Source organism: Pinus tabuliformis, chromosome 1_1 (assembly GCF_031772625.1).
Source record: "Pinus tabuliformis cultivar Carrire ecotype Pingquan chromosome 1_1, CPIR1, whole genome shotgun sequence".
Taxonomy (NCBI): domain Eukaryota; kingdom Viridiplantae; phylum Streptophyta; class Pinopsida; order Pinales; family Pinaceae; genus Pinus; species Pinus tabuliformis.
In genome coordinates this window covers 806520788-806542335 of record NC_142297.1, presented here as the reverse complement: position 1 = coordinate 806542335, position 21548 = coordinate 806520788, and positions in this window count along the sequence as shown.

Below are 21548 nucleotides of genomic sequence, written 5' to 3'. Positions count from 1 at the left end.
ATGCACCTCTTTCAAAGCTCCTATATCATTTTCTCAAAATCCACCTTCACATCACTTCATTTTCATTCATACCTCACACTTTTTTTCATTGCCTGTTGCTAGGGTTTTTTGTCATCATGGAGGCAGAATCTTCACCAGAGAGGAAAAGACATCATAAGGGAGGGAAAATACTCAGACACGAGCCATCAAATTGTAATGAAATCAACTGCTATGCTTTCATGAAACAGTTCTTCAAAGATGTACATTGCTTGGAGTTTTGCAAAAGGGTAAGTGAGGTGGGTTTTCAAGAACAATTAACAGATTGGGTGGCAACTCAGTTGAAGGGTGAAAGTGTTGTCATTGCTAGTGTTGAGTTCATTTTTTCAGTGGCCTCCATCTCACTTGCAACAGGGCTACAAAACAATGGTGAATATTGGTTCAAGGGAATGAGCCAAGATCTTGAATACTACAAGCCTTTCTTAAAAACACCATACTGGGAGAAACATGATGAGACTATGCCTTTCAGATACTTATTGGAGAAATATGCCCCTTGTATGAAGATTATCATGAAGTTCTTTACATGTGAAGGGAGATTCTCCAGTTTGTATGCTTATCATTTCCACTTCCTAATGCACTTCACCTCTCAGAAGCCATTCAACATGTGTAACTACCTATTCAAGAGCATTTCCAAAATGTCAAAGAAAATACAAATTAAGAACAAGGAGCACTACCCAAGCCTATTTCATCATAGTCTAATTAAAACTATAGGCCTTCACAAACTTGCAGAGAAAGGCATGACTTGGGAAACCTTTTTGGAAACCACCCTGAAATGGCATGAGGCCAATGTAGTAGCTCAAACCTCTAGCACACCAAAACAACAAATGGAAGTGGAGTCCACTAGCAAATCAATTGAGAAAACTCAAGTACTTAAGCTTGAGGTGACTAAAGTGTACCGTTAGCCCCTAAGGTGCAGTGCTGCTATTTTTAGCATAAATGTCCCCTGTTTTAGCTCCGACGGCCACGTCTCCTCTTGCTCCACTTTGGCCATAAGCCGGACTTCAAAATATTACTCTCACATCTATAATTGCATCAGATCCTGATCCAAATGGATCCAAATATTCTCTCTAAGTCTTCAAAAGCTAGTAAAATCATGCCAAAGATCAAAACAATCGGAGGAGAAGAGCCCTCAGAATGGCAGAGAAACACTATCGGGAGGCCAAAAACATGTAAAAAAAGTGAAAAACAGAGTATCGAAGGCATTAACAAGTGAAGGCATAGTAGCCGTCAGATCTAGCCGATCAACGATCCAGATCTAATTATCAAATCGCAATCGGCAACCACAATAGAGCATTTACAACAGCCCGGGGCTATCGCAATATGCGATTGCGACTAATGGCATCACGATATCGCAATCAGAGAAACATTATGGAGCGGGGCCTATACCCATACATGTATGCGATGCAATTAGCCAGACCCGATGGCTATATAAACATTATTGCATAGATTTTGAGATCCGCCGAAAGGCGTTTTTTAATGTATTTTCACATATTTTGTTATTTAACGAAATACAAAGGAGCAAGGCTGAAGCGACTTGCGATAGCGATGAGGACGGACTCGATAGAGGAATAGACCATACTTAAGGACTTTTGAAGTCCAGAATGAACATAGTTTTGGTGGAATTTCACAGTGTTGCAGTGTTTCTCTGTGTAAAACAAAAAAAGATCGTTTTTGGCATTCCAAAGGATTCCAAAGGCCTGAGGCCCTCTTACGTTGCAGAATAGGTGGTCACCTCCCCTTTATGCGTTATGCAATGATTGTGTAATGCTAGAAGAGGGATTTGAGCGGACAGATACCGGGAGACAGAAAGCCGAAATAGGGAAAAACAACATCGCAACATAGCCGAACCAACATAAATGGTCATGGAGCATCGTCGGCACGTGCGAGCTACCTGCCAGTGTGGAAAAATTACCATAATGTGCTTACTCTGCTATTAGAAAAAGAAACCTCTGAGCTCATGCGTGTCTAGTCATGGCATCAAGTCGTTAAAAGGATAGAGAGGATAGATTAAGACCTTTCGAGCCTTAGAGGGTTTGAGAGCATTGTAAAAGACCTATAAAAGGTTGAAAGTTGAGAGGATCAAGGGTTCAAATTTTGGAGACTCTTCTCCTCTTAGCGTCTCATCTTCATTCCAACAATATAAGATTCTTTTGATGTTACATGTTCAATTCCCATTTTCTCCTATGTTCTAAACTTGCACTTGAATAGGTTATTCATGTTTTCTTCTATATCTAATGCCAGATAACTATCATCTTACCTCTACGTTGATAAATTAGATTTGCAAGCTTCATTTATTTTCTGTAGCTAGCCATTCATATGTGTTTATGTATGCATCTGCTGGTATAGTCAATATTCTCCATCTATCCATTGAATCTATAAACTATTGAGCATTAGTGGTCTAAAGCCTTGTAAAGCTGAAGGTGTTCATGCATGTCTTGAGTGAAAACAGAGTTGAAACAATCATCTGACTTGATCCAAACCATCATCCATTCCAATAGTTCCGAGAATGATATTGAAGATTTATATGTTACCAGGCATCTCTGAGCTACAACCTAGGAGAGCTTCCTAGAGTGATAACATAATTGGCGCCATTGCCGGGGGGAGGAGACTGAAGCTCAGCTTCCCTGGGGGACGACACAGATCCAACTTTGATGATAGACAAAGTTTGGATGCTTTTTCGGTTGTAATCATCTATCTGGCGACTCTACTGGAGGAAAAACCTATCGAAGACTCCACTTCATACTTCTGGCTCAGTTTGTGAGGCATACTCGGAGAAATCCTCAGAAGACACAAGCTGACCCAGTACCTAACCCTGAAAGAATCATCAAAGAAAGAAAGGCATTGCAGAAAGGAGCATCAGGTTTAGGTAGTTCTAAACAATATTCTGTATCTCTTCAAGAAAATTATGTAATAGAACAAATACATGTTGAGAGTATAGCTTCTAATACTAGCAGCGAAGAAAATATCTCAGAGATTCATATAGCTCCTTATTCTTTAGGTTCTCCTTTCATTGTAAGCCCAAAGGAAGCCTCTCCTCCTATCCATCATATTCCTTCAGTCTTATCAATCACTCCTCAACCCTCTGTCATTCAAACTTCCAGTACCCTTATAGCCACCATAATTATGGCAGCACCTACCAAAATGGAAAGAATCATAGCTGCTAGGTATGGACCTCTAGTACTGCCCACTGGAGAGTATTAGAAGTATATGCGTAAGTTCACGGGGACTGAAGGTGTTACAGCTGAAGAACATCTTGAATCATTCTATAACTATGCTTATAACCTGGACATTAGTGAAGATGATGTGTGGATGAGAGTCTTTGTCGAAAGCCTAGATGGAGAGGCTAGAAAATGGTTCAGACAACTGACCCCAAGGTCTATAGCAGATATTGAGGCTTTAGATGATGTATTCCTAAAGAATTGGGGGGATAAGAAGGATCTACTCTACTACCACACCGAGTTTGGGAACTTAAAGAGGAAAAATGGTGAGTTGTTGTCTGATTTCAATAAGAGATATAACCGCATGTACAACAAAATACCAGCTGAAGTAAAACCCACAACTACCTCTGCTAAACTCACCTATGCCAGTGCCTTTGATTCTGACTTCTGTCTACTATTGAGGGAGAGACAATGTGCTACCTTAGCTGATATGCAGGATGCAGCCTTGGAAGATGAATCAAACATCATGGCTGCGGAGAAGCTCAAGGGGAATGTTGATAGAAGGAGACAGAGGGGTGAATCCTCATCATCCTCAGATCCCAAGATAGATAAAATGACCAAGATGATAGAGTCATTAACCCCTGAAATCTCCAAATTAAAGGTTGAGCAACACCCTGGGAAAGGGAGAGTTCCTAATACCTTTGCTCCTAAGAATCCAAATCCATATAGAAGTGTTAGAAAAATATATATTACGGAGCAATGGAACACATAAAATACTGCAAAAATATAAACACAGAAAACGCACAAAACAAGAGAGACACAGATATACGTGGTTCACCCAGTTTGGGCTACGTCCACCCCGAACAGCTAGTCCTTCCTTTCTATTATCCAACAAAATGAAGAGATACAACCTACAGCAAATCCGCTGTAATATTCTTTGTTTTCTCTCACAGTCTCACCTCTCTGTTTCTCGCTCACAGAATGCACATCTATCACACAGCCTCAAATACAATACCCTCATACAAAGAGAGGGGTTGCCTTCTAGGGAGAAAAACCCTAAACTAAACATAAGTTCTACCGTCAGATCATCCGCCTAATGAACGGCCCAGATTGACTAGAAATTACTATACTTTTACAAGGCAATTTTACAGTTGTTTTTAGCTTCGGGGGCGCTACCCCCGAAACGCCCCGCCAGGGGGGGGCTCCCAAAGGTCGCAGCCAGCCCTCCCTGGACCCCCCCTGCAGCGAATATTTTACGGGCGGCATTTCCGCCCCCATTTCGAACTGGGGTCCTATGTGGCGATACCTTTGAATATAGAAGATAATCAGGCTCCACACCCAACAAGAAGAGCTAATGAGTAGTTGTAGATTCTGCAAAGAAGTAAAGATGCCAATGAAGACCAAAGGGTGAAGACCCCTTTCCAGAATGTAATCATGGAAGAAGAGTAGTTTGAAGAAGATGAGGAGATCCATTATTTGGAAGACAAAGGCAGTGCCTCCTTTTTGACCTTAGCTGCCTATGAAAAGTCATTATTCAATGACCAGATCAGCCAAGAGTGGGATGGTGGGGTTGTTCTGCAAACTGATGATCGACACAGATATGATCTGAGGTCGAAGATGAATAATGCCAAGGAAACTCCTATTCAGAGAGATGCTGTCCTTGCAATACAACAAGTTAATAAGCAAAAACAAATGGAAGTTGATCCCATCATCCTCAAAGCTCTAGCTCACAAGGTAAGAGGCCCTGACAAGTCTCCTTCTCCTTTCAGTTTTCAATCAGAAATTCAGAAGCTAAGAATACCTATACCTCTGATTGAACTAGTGAAGTATGATTCCTTCAAGAGATGTATCCTCGAGGCCCTTGAGCCTAATGACATCCAAGCCTCCACTGACTATGTAAATCTGTAAGACGACAAACCAGCTATTGTTCTCAACCCAATGATTGAAAATTGTGATGACAACTCCCCATCATTCTATGTATCTTTGACTATTCATGACAAAATCCTTCACAACTGCCTTTGGACACAGGAGCCAACCATAATCTAATGCCCAAGGCTGTCATGGATGAGTTGGGTCTTGACATTACCAAGTCTTATCATGACCTGTTTTCTTTTGACTCTAGAATAGTGAAATGTTTGGGATTAATCAAGGACCTATCCATCACCTTGTCTCAGCTGCCCATGAAGAGCATGATGATGGATATTGTGGTAGCAGATGTACCCCCCAAGTTTGGCACGTTTCTCTCCAAATGTTGGATCAAGCGATTAGGTGGAACATTGCAAAATGATATGTCCTATGCTACTGTCCTAGTTTTTGGAGGTGAAAGTAGAAGATTATACAGGGAAGCTCAGTTGGCTTATATCATTAGTGATGAAAGGAATCCCACTAATCATCCCATCTGGAGCTTGTATTCTTCAGATTGAAGAATCCCAGTTGGCCTCCATGCAGCTTAGGAAACCGGTTTGCCAGATCACAGACGAATAAGGCCCACAAATTTGGGACATGTTCTTTGATGGAGCTTGCTCTAAGGAAGCTGCGGGGGCAGGTGTAGTCCCTGTGTCCCCCACACAAGAATGCATTCATTTATCTTTCAAGTTAACTTTTTAGGTCACAAATAACATAACAGAGTATGAAGCCTTGATATTGGGCTTAAACACTGCTAAAGAAATGGGCATCAAAGGTCTGAAGGTGTTTGGAGATGCAGACCTTATCATTCAGCAGGTCAACAAAACTTTCCAAGCAAAGCATCCAAGGCTGAAAGCATACAGAGATGAGGTATGGAAGGTCAAGGACTCTTTTAATATTTTCAACATTTCTTGCATCCCGAGAATGAAGAACCATCTTGCTGATTCCCTCGCTGTGTCTGGTAGCACGTTTATTCCTCCTTTGCCTCCTAAATTGACTTATGAAGTTCAGGTGAAATATAGACCATCTTTTCCTGACAATGTCAAATACTGGAAAGTTTTTGAAGATGATGATGAAATTAATAGGTTTTTACAAGTCGTTGATGAATTTTCTGAAATGCACATTGACCAAGAAAATGAAACCATTGAAGAATGCAACCAATCCAAGCTAAAGGACGAGATTGGTTAGGACAACATTGTTCAACTGCCTAATAAAAATATACCCAAAGGATTGGTGCCCCTAGAGAAGCTATTTGATCATAATGATGTACCTTATAAGCCTGCCAAAATAGAAATTGAGTCTGCTGTTCATAAACATAATGTAGGGAGTCCAGCCCATCCAAAGTACATAAATCTGTCCACTCACTTGTCTTCTGCCCAAAGGTCCGAGTATTGCACCCTGATGAAACAATTTTCTGATATTTTTGCTTGGGAATACAGTGATCTTAAGACCTATGACACCAACATCATTCTGCATAAGATTCCACTAGAGAAGAATACCATCCCTTTTAAGCAGATTTTAAGACCTATCAGCCCTCTCTTATTGCCTTTAATTGAAAAGGAAATCAAAAAACTGTTGGAGGACAACAAAAAGAACTGGGATTCCAAGTTGAAGTTTGCACTGTGGGCTGACAGAGTTACCAACAAGAAGTCCATAGGAAATTCTCCATTTAAGCTGGTTTATGGCACTGATGTTGTTTTTCCTATCCAGCTGATTCTCCCTGTGGCCAAATTTTTGCAAGAGGAACAGGATGAAGAGAATGATATAGTGAGGACAATGAGTAACTTGGTTGAATTACAGCAGATCAGAGAATAACTGGTTGAGAAGTCAATAATTCATCAGAAGAAGATCAAAGAAAACTTTGATAGAAAGGCAAAAATGGACAGTTTTCAGGTTGGTGACTGGGTTCTCAAATGGGATGCATTAAAGGAAAAGAAGGGCAACCATGGTAAATTTTATGCCTTATGGACGGGACCGTTTGTCATTGCTCAAGTTCAGACAAACAATACTTTCATTCTGCACAATTTGGAGGGGGAAGGTGTTTTTGATGGCCCAGTCAATGGGCAGTTTTTGAAACTTTACTTCATATGAGGCTTTAAGGCCTTAATATTGTAATAGGTTTTTTCAGTTTTTGTTTTCTATGCAAATAAACTCCATGCCCAATGGAACACTAGGAGATAAGTTTGTTTTGGTTGTTACTGGAAAGGCATTAGTACAGTCCTTGAAACCTCACAGGGAGGCTTTCATCCCCAGAAGGAGCCAGCGTTAGCCCCTAAGGTGCAGTGCTGCTATTTTTAGCGGAAATGTCCCCCTGTTTTAGCTTTGACAGCCACGTCTCATCTTGCTCGGCTTTGGCCATAAGTCGGACTTCAAAATATTACTCTCACATCTATAATTGCATCGGGTCCTGATCCAAATGGATCCAAATATGCTCTCTAAGTCTTCAAAAGCTAGTAAAATCATGCCAAAGATCAAAACTATCGCAGGAGAAGAGCCCTTAGAATGGTGGAGAAACACTATCAGGAGGCCAAAAACACGTAAACACAGTGAAAAACAGAGTATGGGAGGCATAAACAAGTGAAGGCACAGTAGCCGTCAGATCTGGCCGATCAATGGTCCAAATTTGATCTGCAAATCGCAATCGGCAACCACAACAGAGCGCTTACAACGGATCGGGGCTATCGCGATATGTGATTGCATCTAATTGCATCGCGATATCACGATCGGAGAAACATTATGGAGCGGGGCCTATACCCATACATGTATGCGATGCGATTAGCTGGACAGATGGCTATATAAACATTATTGCATAGATTTTGAGATCCGCCAAAAGGCGTTTTTTAATGTATTTTAACATATTTTGTTATTTAACAAAATAAAAAGGATCAAGGCCGAAGCGACTTGCGATAGCGATGAGGATGGACTCGATAGAGGAATAGATCGTACTTAAGGACTTTTGAAGTCCGAAATCAACAAAGTTTTGGCGGAATTTCACAGTGTTGCAGTGTTTCTCTGTGTAAAATAGAAAACGATCGTTTTTGGCATTCCAAAGGATTCCAAAGGCCCGAGGCCCTCTTACGTTGCAGAATAGGTGGCCACCTCCCCTTTATGCGTTATGCAATGATTGTGTAACGCTAGAAGAGGGATTCGAGCGGACAGAGACCGAGAGATAGAAAGCCGAAAAAGGGAAAAACAACAACGCAACACAGCCGAACCAACAGAAATGGTCATGGAGCATTGCCGGCACGAGCGAGCTACCTGACAGCGAAGAAAAATTACCAGAATGTGGTTACTCTACTGTTAGAAAAAGAAACCTCTGAGCTCATGCGTGTCTAGTCATGGCATCAAGTCGTTAAAAAGACAGAGAGGATAGATTAAGACCTCTCGAGCCTTAGAGGGTTTGAGAGCATTGTAAAAGGCCTATAAAAGGTTGAAAGTTCAGAGGATCAAGGGTTCAAATTTTGGAGACTATGGAGACTCTGCTCCTCTCAGCGTCTCAACTTCATTCCAACAATATAAGCTTCTTTTGTTGTTACATGTTCAATTCCCATTTTCTCGTATGTTCTAAGCTTACACTTGAATAGGTTATTCATGTTTTCTTTTGTGTCTAATGCCAGATAACTGTCATCTTATCTCTGCGTTGATAAATTATATTTGCAAGCTTCATTTATTTTCTGTAGCTAGCCATTCATATGTGTTTATGTATGCATCTGCTGGTACAGTCAGCATTCTCCATCTATCTATTGAATCTATAAACTATTGAGTATTAGTGGTCTAAAGCCTTGTAAAGCTGAGGGTGTTCATGCATGTCTTGAGTGAAAACGGAGTTGAAACAGTCATCCGACTTGATCCAAACTATCATCCATTCCAATAGTTCCGAGAACGATATTGAAGATTTATATGTTACCAGGCATCTCCGAGCTACAACCTAGGAGAGCTTCCTGGAGTGATAACATGTACAAGAGAGGACAGAGGCTTGTGTTTTCTTCTCATGGAGAGAAAGGGGCTAAGCCTTATTCATCGACAAACCAGGGACCGACAGTGAAAGATAAAGACATAGTTGAGCATGAGTTTTAGCTAGTTGATTCAGAGGTAGAGGATCAGACTTCAAGCATGAAACAAACAATCAAAGATAAAGACTATCAAATCAAGGAGCTTACAATCAATATGGAAAGAGCTAAATATGTCATTTCATTCCTTGAACAGGAGAATAGTTAGCTCAAAGCAAAGGAATTGATCATGGAAAAAGAACAAGCCAAGTTATTGTAGCAAGTTGGAAAAGGCAAAGAAATCATAGAATCAAGCGAGCCTGAAGGATCAAAAGGGAAAGGAAAGAGGAAAAGGCCAAGAACAAAGGGCCTGAAGAAGGCATTGCAAGAAGAGGAAAAACACATCCTATTGAATGAAGACATAGACCTAGAAGATAGAATTGCTCTTGAGGTCAATCAAGACAAGGAGTATTGGCTCAACAGGGTGAATGAACACTTGGAGAAGCTCCTTGAGAAGGAAAATAGAGATAATCAGTTGCTTAGACATATGGCGCACCACTATCAGGCTCAAAACATGATCGCCAATGTCAAGGTAAAGCAGCTTAAAAACAAGCTCAAGGAAGCGAAAAAAGACCAAAAGGATGAGGGAAATTTGGAGATGCTTGTTGAAGCATCTATGAAGGTTTAACAAACATATTTTTACAGCTTCCAGCCAATTTTGAGAAAATTTTGAGCACTTTTTGTTTTTTGAGAATTTTTGAGCTAAATTCAGAAAATCAGTAGCTCCAGAAACGCAACGCCTTGGCGTTGCGCTTTTTCCTCAGGCATATATTTCAGGAAAGGTCTACATTTTTGGAAATCTCTTGCCATCCTCTAAAAACCCATTTTCTCATATTTTGCAGAGGTGGCTTAGTTTTGGAGAAAAGTGCAAAAAAGTGGCAAAAAACTAGCATTCTGGACCCTTTTTTGACAGGCGCTGCGCACAGGGAGTGACCTTGGGAGAATGGATTTTGGAAGGCCTTCCCATGGTCCAAATTCAAAAATTCAAATTGTTTTGGAAACTAGACGTGAAGGGCTAGTTTACCATTCTCTCAATTTTGCATTTTGACCCCTAAAAGGCACATCAAAATCAGCTCAAAGTCGGCGCTGCGCTTCTGCACTTTTTTTGTGTTTTAATTTGTAAATTCCATTGTGTAAAATTTCTAGTTTCTAGTTTGACTTAGTCAAAGTCAATATTCTCTATGTAATGGCACTATTTTCGAGGCTACGTGATGTAAACATGAATAAATTTACATCATAGGTTGTTTTTGATGTTTATTAGGCCTCATAAAAGAAGCAAGCTCCTAAACAAACTCTCCATGAAGTGCTTGAGTTTCACCCTCTCACTCTCACCTTTTGGTTGAGATAATCTTGGAGTTTGTTTCTCCACCAAGGAATTCGAATTCTGAAGGTGGGCAAGTGGTGTAGGAGAGTCTATATGTATCATTTATCTTGAGGAGAAGAGGGTTGAACTTTTTGTGAAGGAGGCTTGCATGTAATCATCTTTTCAGCTAATACAGAGACATGTTGCAGCTATTTTCAAGGAACTCTAGCCCAGTGAGTTCATGGTCTGTACTTCATTCTATTTGTATTTTAATGGTTAAAACATCTTCATCTACATGATATCTCTTCTTTCTATGGATTCCTTTCAGTGAAATATGCATAATTCTTGTTTTTCAAGCTCTGTTATCTGGTTTTCATAGTTATGTTTATGTCTTCCTAAGCTAATGAAATCATGTTTACTTATGCTCATTATTTTCTTCTACACTTTCTCTTCAATACTACACTGACAATATTCCAAATACACCATGGCTTATGATATCTAGCTCCTTCTCATAATTGCTCTTGTACTCCTACAACCTAGACCTATTTGTGGCTCCAAACCCTAAGTCCAACAAACCCTAAAACCCAAATTTTCATAAACAAACAAACAAATACCCATATCTAGCCTAAAATTAATTTTCTTTAAAGTCATATCATTGATAAGAGACTTAGAGAGATCCCTCTCATGCTCAGTAAGGCTAGCTACTGAGTTGAAGTGGTTTGAGGTTACCCTTCTCGATTTCCTTTTCAGCCTAGGAGATTGTAAGGACTAACAGGTTCCTGGTGTATATTCTCTTCTTTTGACGTTTCTTGATCCTTTTCTTCCTCCTCTTCACAATCTATGTAAAATAATTTCTTCTCAGCACACTTATGACCTTTAATGTATTTGCTATCACAACTGTAACAGATCCCTTTTTCTCTTTTTTCTTCCAATTGTTGTCGTGTAAACCTTGTAGGTTGTGGAAGGCTACGAGAAAAAACACTTCCATATTTATAGTTGTGAGTGGTAGGATTCCTTGTTTCCATAATTCCGCTTTCAATTTTTCTTGCCAAACTCAATGTCTTCTCCAATGAATCAGGTTCCCAAAGACGAACCTCATGTTGAATGTTAGCCCCTATGAAGACATCAATCCTTTACTTCTCTGGAATATTATTTACCTTTATATTCAATTTTTGGAAGTCAATGTGCTCTGCCATTGAACCCTTTTGTTCGAGATTTATCAATTAGCTAAAGAAGATGTTACTCTTTGTATCCTCATAATGGATATCATTTCTTCCATGAAAATTGACCAAGTGACAAGTGCTTTACGAGAACAAAGCCCTTTATACCATAAAAATTGATTTGGTTCTAAATATAAAAATGAAATATGTACCTTTTGTAATAGTTTTACACCATGTAGATCAAAATATTGCTCCATCTGTAGTATGCAATTTACCGGATCCTTGCCATCAAACTTCCTCATATCACTTTTTCTTGATTTTAGGAGTTCAATATTGAATTTTTTGTATCTCTGTAATTTCGGATCTCCAAGGTCTGAAATTGCGTCCTGTGTTAGCCCTATGAGTCCTCTTTCTAACCCCACAATTCTGATCAAGATTGGATTCTCCAAGGAAGAGTTATATGTCAAATCCTGACCTGATTATAGACTAGTTCAATACAGCAAACTTGTACGAAGTCCCACGTGTCATTGTTTCAACCTTAGGACCTGAAACCGATATACAAAAAACTATAGCCCGTCTTCTTTCAGTAACTTCTTACGAAATTTCACTCTGATGCTTAGAGCGAAAGTTATGATGATTTTCCCAAGGTCACCTGTTTGGGATGTAATTCGGGAGCCTGCAAAAACCCTAAATGTCTTTGAATGTATCTCTGAAAATATAGAGAAAAAATATCTGAAATTTAGGCTCGAGCTTCAACCCGAGTTCAGCTCAAATGGGTGTTAATTTCAGAATCTAAAACATCATAGAAAACAAATTATAACGAAAATACCACAATGACCTATTTGAGATGGAATTCTGGAACTTGCAAAAACCCTAACTTCCTCAGGTCGTATCTTCAAAAATATAGCGAGACAAGATTTGAAATTCGGACCTGAGGTTTAGAATGATTTTGTCTCAAATGAGTTTTTTTTAATCTTCTGAAACATCGCAGAAAAAAAACTATAGCGAAAATGCCACAAAGACCTGTTTGGAGTAGTGAAACCCTAGAATCTAATCCTCTGATACCAAATGTTATGAAACCAACTCACAAAAAGATAGAAAATATAGATCGACGCCTTAGAAATAAGACTCTTCGAGGGGAAACCTCCTTTACATTACACAAATGAACAATTCTTGGATGATACAAATGACAAGACCTTTCTATATATAGGATTCTAAGGGGTCATAATATAATCAGAACCGACATAACAATAATAATGTAAGAGCACAACAATAACAATAGTGGGCTTCTTTGAGGCACAATAATAACAATATGGGCACTAAATGGGCACAACAATATAATAAGGGGGTTGCACCAATAAAAATAAGGGGTTACATTAGTAGTATAGAGACCTAACATAAAGCTCAAGAATGAAATTCATTGTATGAGAGGAAATGAGAGGGATGGAAGAAAGATTAGTGGCAGAAAAAAAAAGGTGCCATGTAAACGATACAAAGACAAAACTAACACAACTACATATATTGAAAAGTTTAAAAGTAGATGTAATTGGAAATTAGGAAGGACACTGAAGACATTAAAGGAAGTTGAGGAGAAAAGGAGTGTTCAATGTTAGAATTCCAAAACTAGAATTGAAACAAGAGTTGGGATATGAGGCATTAATGAAATTACTACCTCTTATTACTTTTATTGGGATATGAGGAATTAATGAAATGACTAGCCCTTATTCTTTTTATTGGTTTTATTGGAATGGACCAAATAATAGTAACAAGGAAGCACATTTGAACCAATCTCTCTCAATGATGGAAGCACATTCGAACCAATCCCTTCTCAAAGGTTGGAAGCAAACAAAATACCCCCAATAGATATAGATCCAATAGTCTTTGAAATTCATATGTGTTGTAATGATAGGACAATATATTAAGTAATATATAAATCAAATAACCTCTATTGCTAAAACTCCGAAAATAATTCAGGAAGATAATAATTTTATTGAAATTGTAAAAACTTCGTAATTTTCAGAGAATACGCTTAAGAAATTTGTATTAATATATTGAATAGTTTGGTTGCAGCGCTCATGAATATAAGAGTTTTTATATTCATATTATATCTATATATATATATATATATATATATATATATATATATATAGATATATATGAAATAAAAACAATAAATATTAAGAAAATTATATATATTTTTAGTTCATCAATGGATTATATATATATATATATATATATATATATATATATATATATATATATATATATATATCGACAGCGAAATGAATTTTCAAATAACTTTTCCATTATATACATAATTTCATAAAATTAATCACTATATTCTATCATATACTAAGTAAATGTATCAAATTTCACATTCTTACATTCATATTTTATTTTTTGTTATTTTTAATTTTGACAAGAAAATTAACCACAATATAACTTTACATATTACATATTGTGGCATTGACCATATTTCCTCATTTTTTATACACATTTTATTTTCATTTTTCCTTGCTATCCATTTTTAATAAGGAAATCTAATTTTATTTAATTAATCTCTTTTGAAAAAAATTAAAAGAGATTTATTCTCTTTTAATTTTTTTCAAAAGAGATTAATTAAATAAAATTAGATTTCCTTATTAAAAATGGATAGCAAGGAAAAATGAAAATAAATTGTGTATAAAAAATGAGGAAATATGGTCAATGCCACAATATGTAAAGTTATATTGTGGTTAATTTTCTTGTCAAAATTAAAAATAACAAAAAATAAAATATGAATGTAAGAATGTGAAATTTGATACATTTATTTAGTATATGATAGAATATAGTGATTAATTTTATGAAATTATGTATATAATGGAAAAGTTATTTGAAAATTCATTTTGTTGTCGAGAGTTAAACCAATTAGTTAGTGACTTATGTATTGACTTTGTTTATGAGTTTGAGTCAATCCAAATGTAGTTGATATGAAGTTAAACTTAAGACTGAATTAAGTTTGCTAAGAATGGACTAAACAAATTGGTTGAAGAGTAAAATGAGCTATTATCCAACAACTACTCATCAAATGTTAATGCTATCCATTCCAAAGTGTAAGGCACTTAAGAATTATGCTGAATGATAAATTGTTGCCAACTTCAAAGTCTTAATTTTATTCTTGTGTCCAAGTAAATGTTACTCTTGTTGCTAACTTCAAGTAAATGTTATTCTTGTCTCCAATTTTAAGTCTCATTTTTAAATATTATCATTTATATTCCCTTTTTAGCAAAGATGATTTTGTAATGGATCTATTTCAATAGACAATTCTACTAATAAATATATTGTTAAAATCATTCCAGGTAAGTTTATTTTCTAATACATTATACTCCACAACATTATGATCCACAACACATCGAAATCATGTTTGATGACAAAAACATTATACTCCACAACATTATGCTCCACAACATATCCAAATAATGTTTGATGACAAAAAAATTATTCTCCACAACATTATGCTCCACAACCCATCAAAATCATGTTTGATGACAACAAGAAGCCTAAAAAGAATGTTAAAATTGCTCAACCATTTTTTAGAATTCTATCTGAATGTAAATGTGTATGCTTCCTTGTTGTTTGCTTATGTCAATAGTAAACACATAGTGTAGTTGAAGGCCCTTGAGAAATATACATTTAGGAGTCATTTATCCTAGCTGGATACTCCTGAAAACACTTGTGCTTGTATACAACAAGTGTGATTTCTTAAAGGAGACAGAGGATGCCTTTTCAGAGTTGAAAAGACGAGGTTTTTCCCTAGACTTGTTGACTTACAATACCATGATTAAAATTTATGAAAGGCATGGTTTCATTCATCAAGATATTGATATGTTAAGCAACATGAAACATGAAACTCTTTGATAAGAGACCATTGTTGGGTTCGAATTTTAGAAAAAATTGGTTGGTGACGTTTCGTGAAGGCATAATTTTGTTGTGTTTCGTGTGTTGCAAATTTGTTGGCATTGGTAGATCCTATTTGTTTCCATTGAAATTGTTGTGAGGGCATGTCAAAGGATTTTGGCTCTACGAACGACGAGAAAACATAGATAGTTAAGTAAAAAAAACCTAGCGTATGAGCAATGTCCTGCTTGTCTTTAATTTCTCTTCATTCAATTTCCAGTGCGACTATGATCGTTTGCCTCTTTGTGGAAAAAACAATGCATTGTAGCGTCAACATTTGGTTTCATGTCTCTCTTAGCATGAAATACTTCGCAGGAGAGGGTCTTCTAGCAATTCTTGCAGTCATTTTGGAAATTATTGCATACTATTTGTTTTTATGCATTTTTGAAATGAATGGTTGCCATTCCAACAAATATAAAATATATGATGGTTAGTGACCTAACTTGCATGAAATTTAATAACATTAAACTTCGAGCATGTTTTCTCAAATTAGATAGATCTAGTAATCATATGAGGAAGTATATGACATATGACATATTAATGTAATTGAAGTAAAACCAGGGTCGCCTCCCCATGCTAGTTGGTCTCGCAGTTACACGTGACACATGCTAATTAGATGAAGATAATGACATGGCAACCCTAAAATGCAACAAAGTCTAGTTAGCTAGAGGATATGATGTGGCAATCCTAACATGTGGTGAGGTCTGGTTGGGAAGAGGAGTTGACATGGAAGTCCTAATGGTGTGGCAAATATTGGTTAGTCAAACGAGATGACATGGAAGCACGTCCATGATGTGACTTGACACATCATTCAGAAGAAATCAATAAGGTGATGTGGCACCTCTAGGGTCTTCCATGTGGCAGACACAAATGACTATTTTGTATTGTTAAAAAATCCAAAAATGGGTGACATGTGGCACCCCCATGGGCTGCCACATTGCATGATGATTCCATGTTGACATCAACAAACCAATGACCATGGAACCCTAGGGAACTGGTCACATGACATAGTCACATGGTCATAGAAGGGTTTGGCCTAAATAATCGTGGCATAAAAGTTAAGGGCGAGGTCACATCGTGATCACATTTTGGCCTCATATTGATATAATGTCAAAGCTCTAGCCTCCAAATAAAAATATTGGCACTATGGTTAGCTCACATGAGCACAAGACCACATAAACACAAATTCATACAATCAAGATCCAATTCTACACACAATTGCAATAAAAGAATATACATATCTGATCAGAAATCTAAGTTTATGTCCTGTAGTGGTGGTGTTTTTGCAATGTTGTGTTATGTTTGGTTGACGAGATGAGTCCTTGCAGGCGTGCAATTATGTATCAAGTATGGTTACTAGTGAGAGGTCTAGCGAGCTATGCCATACTTGCATTGGTTTTTTGTTATGGTTTTCAGCTCCACACACACACACTCTTTTGTGACAAGTAACAATTTGTCAATCAAGTCAGTTGGTTATGTGGCTTAGTTTGTTCTGCGAAAGTTGTGGGTTCGAGTATGATTAGAATTGGTCAATTTTTTTTTATATGGGTTTATTGGGGTGCCTATTTTTACCATTTTATAGAATTGTTAGACATTTTTTTGAGCTCATAAAATTCCCTTTTGTGTAACGTGACAATATTGTGACATTCTATTGAATAATTATTGTTTTTATATAGTTTTGTATGGTTTTTCGAGGTTTCTTGGCTGATTTCAAAACCAAATTGGATTCTGGAAGAAGCATGATGATTAAAGTTCAGTTGTCAACATATCAAAAGATATGAAAATCTTTGATGGTGTAATTTTGATGTGCAAAATTAGTGTTATATGTTTTGGAGGCTTATAAGCAGGTTGCAGTGAGTGTGTTGTATATGTCTAGAGCAAGTTCCGAAAAATGTTTTATATGACCAAATTGATGAACATGTTGTAACAAGGTATGTATATGATATGACATGTTGATGACAACACTATAATAGTAGTAGTACGATCAATTTGAAGACTTATATTGTTTGAAGAGCATGTGGATCTAGTTTGAAATATTATGAAAAGTGGTCCACATGAAGTTGAAGAAGGAGGTCGGTGCATCAATCAGGTTGAAGCCTATAGTAGGTCTAAGCTTTCACATTCATGAGGTTGGTGTCTCAATTAGGTTGTAGCCTATAAAAAGTGGTTGCTTACACATTTTCAAGGTTGGTGCCTCAATCAAGTTGTAGCCTATTGCAAGTAGTTTCTTGCACATCTTGGGGATGGGTGCTCCTAGCAGTTCGATGCTTGCAAATATATATAATGAACTGAGGAAGAAGAAGAAAGAAAATTTGTGGGTTTCTCCCATTAGTGTTTCCATGTAAAATCATGCGTCCTCTTCTGTTAATGATGGCTTCTTGATGCATGGTTTCATTAATCGTTATGATGAAAACTATTATGATACATTATTGCATGGTTAATTATTGAAGACTTATGTTAAAATTATAAGTTTGTTGTTACACGGATTCACACCCCGCCCTCTGCTCTTAGTGTGATCTTTGGTCCAACGAGTGGTATTAGAATAGGTGCCTTCAAGAACAATTAAATACTAGAAGAAGGATCAAAGGAACCTTGGTAACATGGACCCAAATGCAAATTCAATCGTGCTCTTGGAAATTGAATTAGAAGAGTTCAAAATAAAGTGTGAATTCTTGTCAAAGTAGTTAGGAGAAAGGGAAAATAAGCTAAAAGAAAGTGTAGATGACGTTGTCCTCCTCAAAGGGAAATAGATGTAATAAGATAGTCATCAAAAGAAAATTAGGAAGACTCTCAGGCCAAATTTAACCACAAGAAAAATCATTTAGGTACCACACATTATTTCATGGTGATTGTTACATTTGCTTTACAATTTGTCATAAAGCAACTGGTTGTAATTTTGGAAGAAACCAGTTTCAAAGTCATATTGAATGTTTTATATGCCGCAATTTTAGACATAAGGCTAAGGACTATAAAAGTAATCAAACAAAGGAAGAATACCCTCCTAAGATGTGGAAGGAGACAAAATAACAATTCAGTCTCATGCTATAAGCTCAAAAGCAATACAATAAGTGGTATGTCCATATCGACTGCTCAAGAAACATGACAGAAGATCAAAAAAAGTTTATTAACGTCAAGGAGATAGGAAAAGGTAAGTTAGTTCTTGGAAATAATTCATCTACAAGAATCACAGGAAAATAAAATGTCAGCAATGATAATGGAGGAACCAAAATCCAAGAAGACATGCGTGTGGAAGGATTGAAACATAATATTTTAAGTATCAGTCAAATATGTGATCAAGGGTTCAATGTCATATCATTAGAGGATTTTGAGATCTAAAATAGGTCTCAAAATGAAAAATGTACTAACAAAAATCAACTTAAGAGAACCAACAGGAGTCAAGATGATGATGGCATCCCCAAGGGAGAATATTTTTGGAGGAAAAGAAAGGAAACTAATTTTTTTAATCTTATTTTTTACTTATCTCCTTATACGTTTAATCAAATTTCAAGTGTGTACACTTATTTGAAGCGAAATTAGATTTCACATCTAATGAGTGTCCACCTTGCATACATTTGAGTAAATTCGCACCAAGAAGAAATTCAAAATACATGAAACATGTTTTTTCATGTATTTTAAATTTTCCTTGGTGTGGATCTACTAAAAACTATGCAGAGTGGGTATTCATTGGATGTAAAATCTAATTCCGCATTCAAAGAGTGTACACACTTGAAATTTGATTAAACCTACAAGGAGATAAGTCAAATATGTGATCAAGGGTTCAATGTCATATCATTAGAGGATTTTGAGATCTAAAATAGGTCTCAAAATGAAAAATGTACTAACAAAAATCAACTTAAGAGAACCAACAGGAGTCAAGATGATGATGGCATCCCCAAGGGAGAATATTTTTGGAGGAAAAGAAAGGAAACTAATTTTTTTAATCTTATTTTTTACTTATCTCCTTATACGTTTAATCAAATTTCAAGTGTGTACACTTATTTGAAGCGAAATTAGATTTCACATCTAATGAGTGTCCACCTTGCATACATTTGAGTAAATTCGCACCAAGAAGAAATTCAAAATACATGAAACATGTTTTTTCATGTATTTTAAATTTTCCTTGGTGTGGATCTACTAAAAACTATGCAGAGTGGGTATTCATTGGATGTAAAATCTAATTCCGCATTCAAAGAGTGTACACACTTGAAATTTGATTAAACCTACAAGGAGATAAGTCAAAAATACAATAAAAAATGTCATTTTCTTTCTTTTAAAATTCATGACTTTAATTCTATTATGTTTACTATTATTTTATTATTTTCCTTAGGAGGCACATTTTAAAACTCAAAATTCCCTAATCTCAACTCTAGAAGATGTGAAATCAAGAACTTAGATACTGGTAAATTGGTGGGAAAAGTTAGCAGGACCAATTGCAATGTATATATCCTTAAAGAATCAAAAATTGAAAAATGCTACATTAGAAAGATGGATGAAAGTTGGTTGTGGCATAAAGGTTTGGGACACATTAGTTTTGACAACTTCATAAAAGTCACAAGAACACAAGTTGTTAGGGATATGCCCAAAATTTCATGGCCTCACAATGATGTCTCCAAAGCATGTCAATTTGAGAAACCATTAGAGAAATTTTTAGGTCTAAAATGGGCCTCAAAACAAAAATATACAACCAAAATCAACTTTATAAGAACCAATAGGATTCAAGATGATGATGTCAACCACGGGGGATGATTCACCATTTTTTTTATTAGAAAAAAAAACTACTTTTTCAACTTATCTCCCTCCGTTTTTACTCAACTTTTGAGCGGGAGCACTCGTTGGATGTGGAATTTAATTCCTCATCCAAGGAGTACCCGTGTTGCATACTTTCGATGGACCTTGCTACACGAAAAATGAGAAATACATGAAAAATGTGATTGCAATCACATTTTTTCATATATTTCAAAATTTTCTTTTAGCAGGGTCCATCGAAAATATGCAACGCGGGTACTCCTTGGATGAGGAATTAAATTCCACATCCAACGAGTGCTCCCGCTCAAAACTTGAGCAAAAACGTAGGGAGATAAGTTGAAAATACGAGTTGAAAAAGTAGTTTTTTTCTTTTTTTTCCCCTCTAAAATTTGATGATGTAATTGAATTTTATTTTATTATTTCCACTATTATTTTATATTATTCCTTAGGAGGTCCATTTTATACCTCAAAATTTCTCATATGAAGCCAAAGTCTTCTTCAATATAAAATAATATTCAACAACTTGGTCGTCAGAGATTATTCACACAGATCTCTACGGACCAGCCAGGTAGCGTGCCCTCAAAGGAGAAAGATATTTTATGTTGTTTGTAGATGATTTAACTAGAATTACTTTTGTTAGTTTTCTTAAAGAAAAATATAAAACTTTTGAGAAATTTAAAAATTTTAAGGCTCTTGTTGAAAATGAAATGGATTTGAAGATTAAATGTCTTGGACAGATAGAGGAGGAGATTTCACTTCCCATGAATTCAATGAATTCTATGAACATCATGGAATTAGGAGGCACTTCACTATTGCAAGAACACCTCAACAAAATGGTATGGCCAAGAGGAAGAATTTTTTTTTTAGGATATGGCAATATTTATACTTTTTGAAGCTCAACCGCCAGATTGTTTTAGGGGAGAAGCAATAAATATAACTATGTATATTTTGAACAGATCTCATATAAGAGCAAAAAGCACTAAATCTCCTTATGACTTATGGAAAGAAAGACCTACCATAGTTAAGCATTTCAAAGTTTTTGGAAGAAAATGTTACATTAAAGTGAATGAAGAAAAACTTGGGAAATTTAAAGCTATATTTGATGATGGAATATTCCTAAGATATGACTATCGAAGCTAGGGGTACAAGTATTATAACAAAAGAAGACAAGAAGTGAATGAAACCACTGATTTGAAGGTAAATGAAGCATTGCCTCATAATGAAATTCTTCCTCAAAATCAACTGAACTTGCATT